The following is a 6,486-nucleotide window of genomic DNA, read 5'->3' as shown; positions in this document are numbered from 1 at the left end:
TCATGGTGGCTTTCATTTCCTCCCATGTCTCAATAGGCCTCTTATAGTTTCTTCTTCTGTTCATCACAAGTTGATCCCACCATATAATAGCATAGTCAGTAAACTCAATCACAGCTAGTTTTACCTTCTTCTCCTCGGAGTAGTTATGACACTCAAAGATGAACTCCACCTTCTTCTCCCACTCCAAATACACTTCTGGATCATTTTTCCCTTGGAATGATGGTATCTTCATTTTGATGTTTCCTAGGTTTCTATCGGTCCCATCTTGTCATTTTGGAGCTCTTTGGAAACCTCTACCACGCCTTTCGCCCCTTGGCGCAAACCTGCCCTCATGGTTCAATGAAGCTTGATCCTCTTCATCTTCAAACTCATCCTCATGGTAGTCATCGAAATCATCAACGCGCGCACGCCTTCCTTGCCTTCTAGCATTAGGGGCTCTTTGGGTACGCTCCTCTCACAAAGAAGCGATAACAGCGTCTTGCCTATCCATCCGATCCCGAATATCATTAAACACCACGTTCATGCGTTCAAATTGTTGTTGCATAGCCTGCAACATGAGGGATGACTTCTCCTCTCCTTATTTGATGTTTCGCCCCTGGAAGACATATTTTTGAAACTACAAAAAAAATGTTAGAAATAATTCCTCACAACACTCCCTCACGTGTTTGCACTCACACTCGTGTTTCACTCTTAAATTGACTTTTTCCCGATATTAGTCTCGCATTCTCTTGCCTTTTTCCACTCATAGCTTCCCCTTTTTAGTTCTGCTTAAATTAATAAACTTGATCAAGAAATTCAACTTTGTAGTATCTAAACTAATACCAATGGTAAGAAAATATGACAGAAACACAAAATCAAAGGAAGAGGACAAAGGAAAATAATATTTTGATTTGAGAGAATTGAAACTACACTCAATATATATATATATTGCTGTTTTCTATTTCTTTTCTAAAGTTGTTTTTTTTTCCTTTTTTTTTTGGAGCTTGGTGCACGATTTTAACCTAGTGCACGTCAAAAAAATAAGAACGAGGAATAAAGAACACAAAAGGAACAAGATAGGATGATAACAGGAAACAAAAGATAAAGGGATAGAAAACTGATTTTAGAACCTGTGCTCTGATACCAAATGATGTGAACCTCAATCGACACGCTTTGAGACCCAACAAACAGTATTGGAATAATTGCCCAAGAAAGCTAAAATACAAATTTTTGATAGAATCCTGACCCAACGTTTATAAGTGAAACGCGAACCAAAAGTATAAGTAACAGACCTTGACCCAATGATTACAATGGAATCATGAACCGAAGGTATAAATTTTGAACGCCATAAGGAAGAATCCTTGATAAGTTCATAGTTTTTGAAGAACCAAAAGAAGAGCAAAGCTATAACGACCCGCACCCAACCATGTAGATATTGTCCGTTTTGGGCCCAAGAGGGCCCTCACGGCTTTAAAACGCGTCTACTTGGTTAAGAGAAGTCTCTACATATATAGTGCTAGAAACTTTCCCCCTTATTCGATGTGGGATGTTACAAACACCACCCCCCCCCCATGCAGACACAACGTCCTCATTGTGTCCCACGGGATTGTGGGGCCAAACAGACAAACACCCCTTACGGGACCAAACAAACCCCCACACCGGGGTCGGGGATCAGCTCTGATACCATTTATAACGACTCGCACCCAACCATGTAGATATTGTCCGCTTTGGGCCCAAGAGGGGCCTCACGGCTTTAAAACACGTCTACTTGGTTAAGAGAAGTCTCTACATATATAGCGCCAAGAAATTTCCCCCCTATCCGATGTGGGATGTCACAAAAGTCATACCAAATGATGCGAACCTCAATCGACACGCTTTGAGACCCCACAAACAGTATTGAAATAATTGCCCAAGAAAGCTAAAATATAGATTTTTGATAGAACCCTGACCTAACATTTATAAGTGAAATGCGAACCAAAAGTATAAGTAACAGACTTTGACCCAATGATTACAATGGAATCATGAACCGAAGGTATAAATTTTGAACGCCACAAGGAAGAATACTTGATAAGTTCACAATTTTTAAAGAACCAAAAGAAGAGCTAAGCCTCACCTTTTCTGATTTTTTATTCAATATAAATTATCCCCTATTACAATGAGTGCGTGCTATTTATATGACATGAAAAAAACTTACTAAACATTAAAACCCTAAACTAAAAAAGGTATTAAATATTAAAATCCTAAATAAAGGTTGATTTGGTCTGAAATTAGCAGATCCAAAATAGGAAAATAGCTAAAAAACGTTCTAAATAATAAAAGCCTAAAATTAAGGTAGATTTGGCCTGAATTTAGAAGCTCTAGAATAGGAAATAACTTATATGAAGCTGGAAAGTCAATCAATCATTAATCCATGCCATAAATCACACCCAATCAAGCCAGATTAGCCCTCAATAGCTTGGATTAAATTTATTACACCTTTATCTTCCTTTGGGCCAAACTTGGAATGTCCTGCGTTAGAATCAACCCAAATATCTTGAATTAGCCCATTAAGTGCTTCTTTGATCTTCTTAGATCTTGCTTTAGTAATAGGCCCAATTGGAACATGCAATGGATCCTTGAATGCTTGTTGATTCTCATCAAAAGTCCATCTTTCAACTTACCATGCCCAATCATCTTCCCCAAATGATCCTAAAAATAACAACCTGTAGGGGTGAATTCAATAGAACAATTTAACTCTTTTGAGATTTTTCCAATAGACAATAGATTATAGTTTAAATTTGGGACATGAAGAACAAAGTGTGAGGTTAAGGAGGGTGAAATGTGTACAAATCCTTGACCAACAACTGAGGAGAATGATCCATCAGCTACCCTGATTTTTTGTTTTCTTGAACATGGTAAGTAGCTGGAAAAAAAATTATACATGCTGGTCATGTGGTTTGAAGCACCTGAATCAATGATCAAGGTATTGAAGTTATTTTGGAAGGAAATTGAAGCCTTTGTACCTAATTGAGCCATGGAACATGAACCTGAATTTGACGAGGGGTTTGCATTAGAATCCTCCAACTGATTCAACAAGTGTTTCAGATTCTCAAGATCAGATTTGTTGAATCCCAACTGTGCTGATCTTTCTTCAACAATAGCTGTGTGATTGGCTTGTCCCAATCTAGTAGGCTGATTTCCTCCTTTGCTGCCAGTTTGTTTGAGGTTTTAAGGCTTTCCTTGTAGCTTCCAACACATGGCTCTTGTGTGTCTTAGTTTGTTGCAATGGTCACACTACATTTTATCCTTGTCCACTGGTTTCTTGTTGTCACTTGCATTTTGATTTTGTTTAGCCACTGCTAGAGCAGAATTTTCTGTTGTAAGACTTCCACAATTTTCAGTTTTGTTGCCTATCAATTCTTTGCGACTTTCCTCCCCATGGATGTGTGAAAAAGCTTCATCAAGATCAAGAAAAAGGTCTTTTCCTAATATTTTTTCACATGCTTGATCAAATTCAGGATTAAGTCCCAACAAAAATTGAAAGACTCGTTCCATTTCCAGCATGTCCTTCAACTTCTTTGAATCAGCAGCAGATTCCATCTCTATGTTTTGGTAGAGATCTAACTCCATCAATAGCTTTCAGAGAGTTATAGTACTCCGTGACACTTGGAGTCCCTTGCTTGGTATTCATAATCTGTGGCTTGATCTGAAAAATTTGGGAGGTGAAACCAACCTTTGAATAGGTCTTATTAACAGCCTCCCAAATGTCTCTAGCCGTGGGAAGAAGTAGATATGTCTTTCTGATCTCAGGTTGCATGGAGTTTAGTAGCCAAGACATTATCATTGAGTTTTGCGCCTCCCAAATCTCATACTTAGGATCACTTTCAAGTTGTGGTCTTGCTGTCCCAATAATGTATTTGAATTTCCCTCTGCTTCTCAAAGAAATTTTTACAGATTGGGACCACTCCATAAAGTTCCTTCCATTCAGTTTTGACGTGGTGATTTGAAGGGTAGGATTTTCAGAATGTATGGATGCCGGGCGCTGAAAGAAGCTACTGCAGAAGTGGTGTTGGCGGGCTTAGGTGTTTCAGACATGATTGAAGGAGAATATGACAGGAGGAACTGAATGAGAAGGAGATTTCCTTAGGTGGTGAGAAAAAAATAACAGCAATGAAGGCTGTGAATTGAGAAATAAATGGTAAGGGTAATGACAATGAAGGTCGTGAAGTAGGACACAAAATGGTGGCTATTAACTCCACCTAAACAGAGCAACACTCATGGCTGCCTGTAAACCCAAGAGCCTAAACGGCTCTGATACCATGTAGACTAGTGAAAGAACGATAAAAAACTGATCTGTTGGGAAAAAAAAATATTACAAGATATATAGAATACATTAGTTGACCTATAGAGCTCTAAACAAGGAAAAAAAATCCTAATATCCTATACATAGGAGAACACATCAATGGGAATAATACAAGTATAAACATACAGCTAATTTACAGTAACAAATGCCTACAACAATTTATTCCCTATTCTAACAGCTTTATTATGGTTTGTTCATCTTGTAGGCTCGTTTGCCTCCGTGTGCACCCGATATTCAATCTCTTGCACCCTACGGAGTCTTTTGTCTTGTTTGTCTCCATCGATGGATCTAAGCACGAAGTTTGGCCTGAAGCCAGTGAGCAGTCTTATGAAGGGAATCTTCGGCCTAATGGTAATATTCCTTTTATCCATCTTTACAATATTCACTGTCGTTGGGATAAGAAGTCCAGGCTTTCTAACTACAAAAAAAATCTTAAGGTGCTGCACCGTGAAAATGAAATTAGCTGATTTTCTCTTTTCAGTTGGCTTCCTTACTGTGCTCTTAAAACATTAATGAAATTCTGAACCAAACCCCAGATTTGCATACTCTATATGCTCACTATCCTTGTCCAAACTCAGCATTATGATCAAACATGGTATTACCAGCTGGCAATATAGAACTAAACCAAGATGGCCAGTCTGGATCAGCTTTCAAAATTTTCAAAACTTTCAAAGCAGCCACCCTTCATATATTTTCATAACCGAAGTTGATGATTTCCTTCACGATTTTCATTTTCAGGTGAATGGATGCTGGTCGATAAATGTCTCAGGCTGGCTCTAGTGAACTGGTTTGATATCACTGAAGTCCACAAGTGTCTCATTCACTGGGGAACCAGGACAGTTAATTTAGAGCTGTGGTCGGAACAGAGACTGGTTTCCAAGCAATCACCTCTAACGATCTCACATGAACATGAGGTGAGAGCAATTCCATAGTTTGTTATTTTCAACATAAACCTGGAATTTTAAGTCACAAGATTTCAAAACTTGGAACTGCAAGCTTGTTTACTACTTAAGAATGTTCTTCAATTATTACCTAAATGCTTTTCGTGATCATTGAGGATATGCTTGGAGCTTCTAGGTTCTATGAAAATTTAGTTTGAACTCTTGATAAAAGTTATTAATATTATGCTTGGTTCATGGAAAGTAGTAAGGAGAGAAAGAAGAAAAATGTTAAGAAAAATTATTTTCTTATATTTGTACAAAAGAAAATAAAATGTAATTAAAATTAGTTAAAAATTTTATGCATTTTCAAATTATTTAATCTTTATATAGAAAGTTAAAATAAGTAAAATGTGTTTAAAGTATATAAAAATAATTTATTGACAATAAACATATATTTTTAATCTTTTTTTTTGTTTTTTATTTCATCTTATTTTCTTTTCTTGACATTTTTCGTCAAAACTTTCGAGAACCAAACATAATCTAAATTGGTAGGTTAGGAAACGACAAAGATTCTTGTCCTAGTGTTTGGCCTATAGGAAAGTAGGCCTTGTAGTTGCATTTAGAGTGCATTTGTTTTACACTAGTATAAGAATGGAAATAAGATTGAAGTGGAGGCAAATTACTATACTATGTGGAAAACATGAATCAAAATTCTAGTAAGAGTGGGTTTTGGTTTCTCATTTATTATAACATTAAGGTGTGCTCGGTACATAAGAATAGGAGTAGAAATAAGATGAGAACGGAGGTGGATCACTATATCATGTAGAAAAGAGGAATAAAATTTTTGACTATAGTGAGTTTTGATCTTCATAAGAATGAATTTCTTATTTCAATTCTCATTTCGCAATCTAACACAATAATAAATAGGAAATAGTATGGATTTCTAATTCTCATTCCCTATTTCAATGTTCCAAACATGCCCTAAAAGTTTTCCTCTTAGGGATTGTCTTGCTTCTAGTGGAGCCCTTCTATAAGAAGCAAAGGGTACTAGGTGTGCTTTCTTTTTATCCTTGCCTCAAGTTTCCTTTCCATTAGGTTTCTTCCAAACAAAATAGAGAATTCCTTTTAAAATTGATATTAGAAAGTTAGGATATTGATAATTTAATTGTTGCGATGAAAGTTATGAATATCAAGTTGGTAGATTGGACATCGTTGCTTCATCAACACTCTTTCTTTTCTTGTTTTAATGCAACATTGAATTCAATAGACTTCTTTGGTTAAGGT

At 36.7% G+C, this 6,486-nt stretch overlaps 1 pseudogene; it reads left to right on the top strand.

The window, feature by feature from the left end:
* LOC100245972 (uncharacterized) overlaps nt 1-5,371 on the top strand; it is a 65,535-nt pseudogene extending 60,164 nt beyond the window's left edge.
* Nucleotides 5,372-6,486: the final 1,115 nt, after the last annotated feature.

This window comes from Vitis vinifera, chromosome 2 (genome assembly GCF_030704535.1).
Source record: "Vitis vinifera cultivar Pinot Noir 40024 chromosome 2, ASM3070453v1".
Classification (NCBI taxonomy): Eukaryota; Viridiplantae; Streptophyta; class Magnoliopsida; order Vitales; family Vitaceae; genus Vitis; species Vitis vinifera.
The sequence above is the reverse complement of the archived record's forward strand: the minus strand, read 5'-3'. Positions and strand labels throughout refer to the sequence as shown.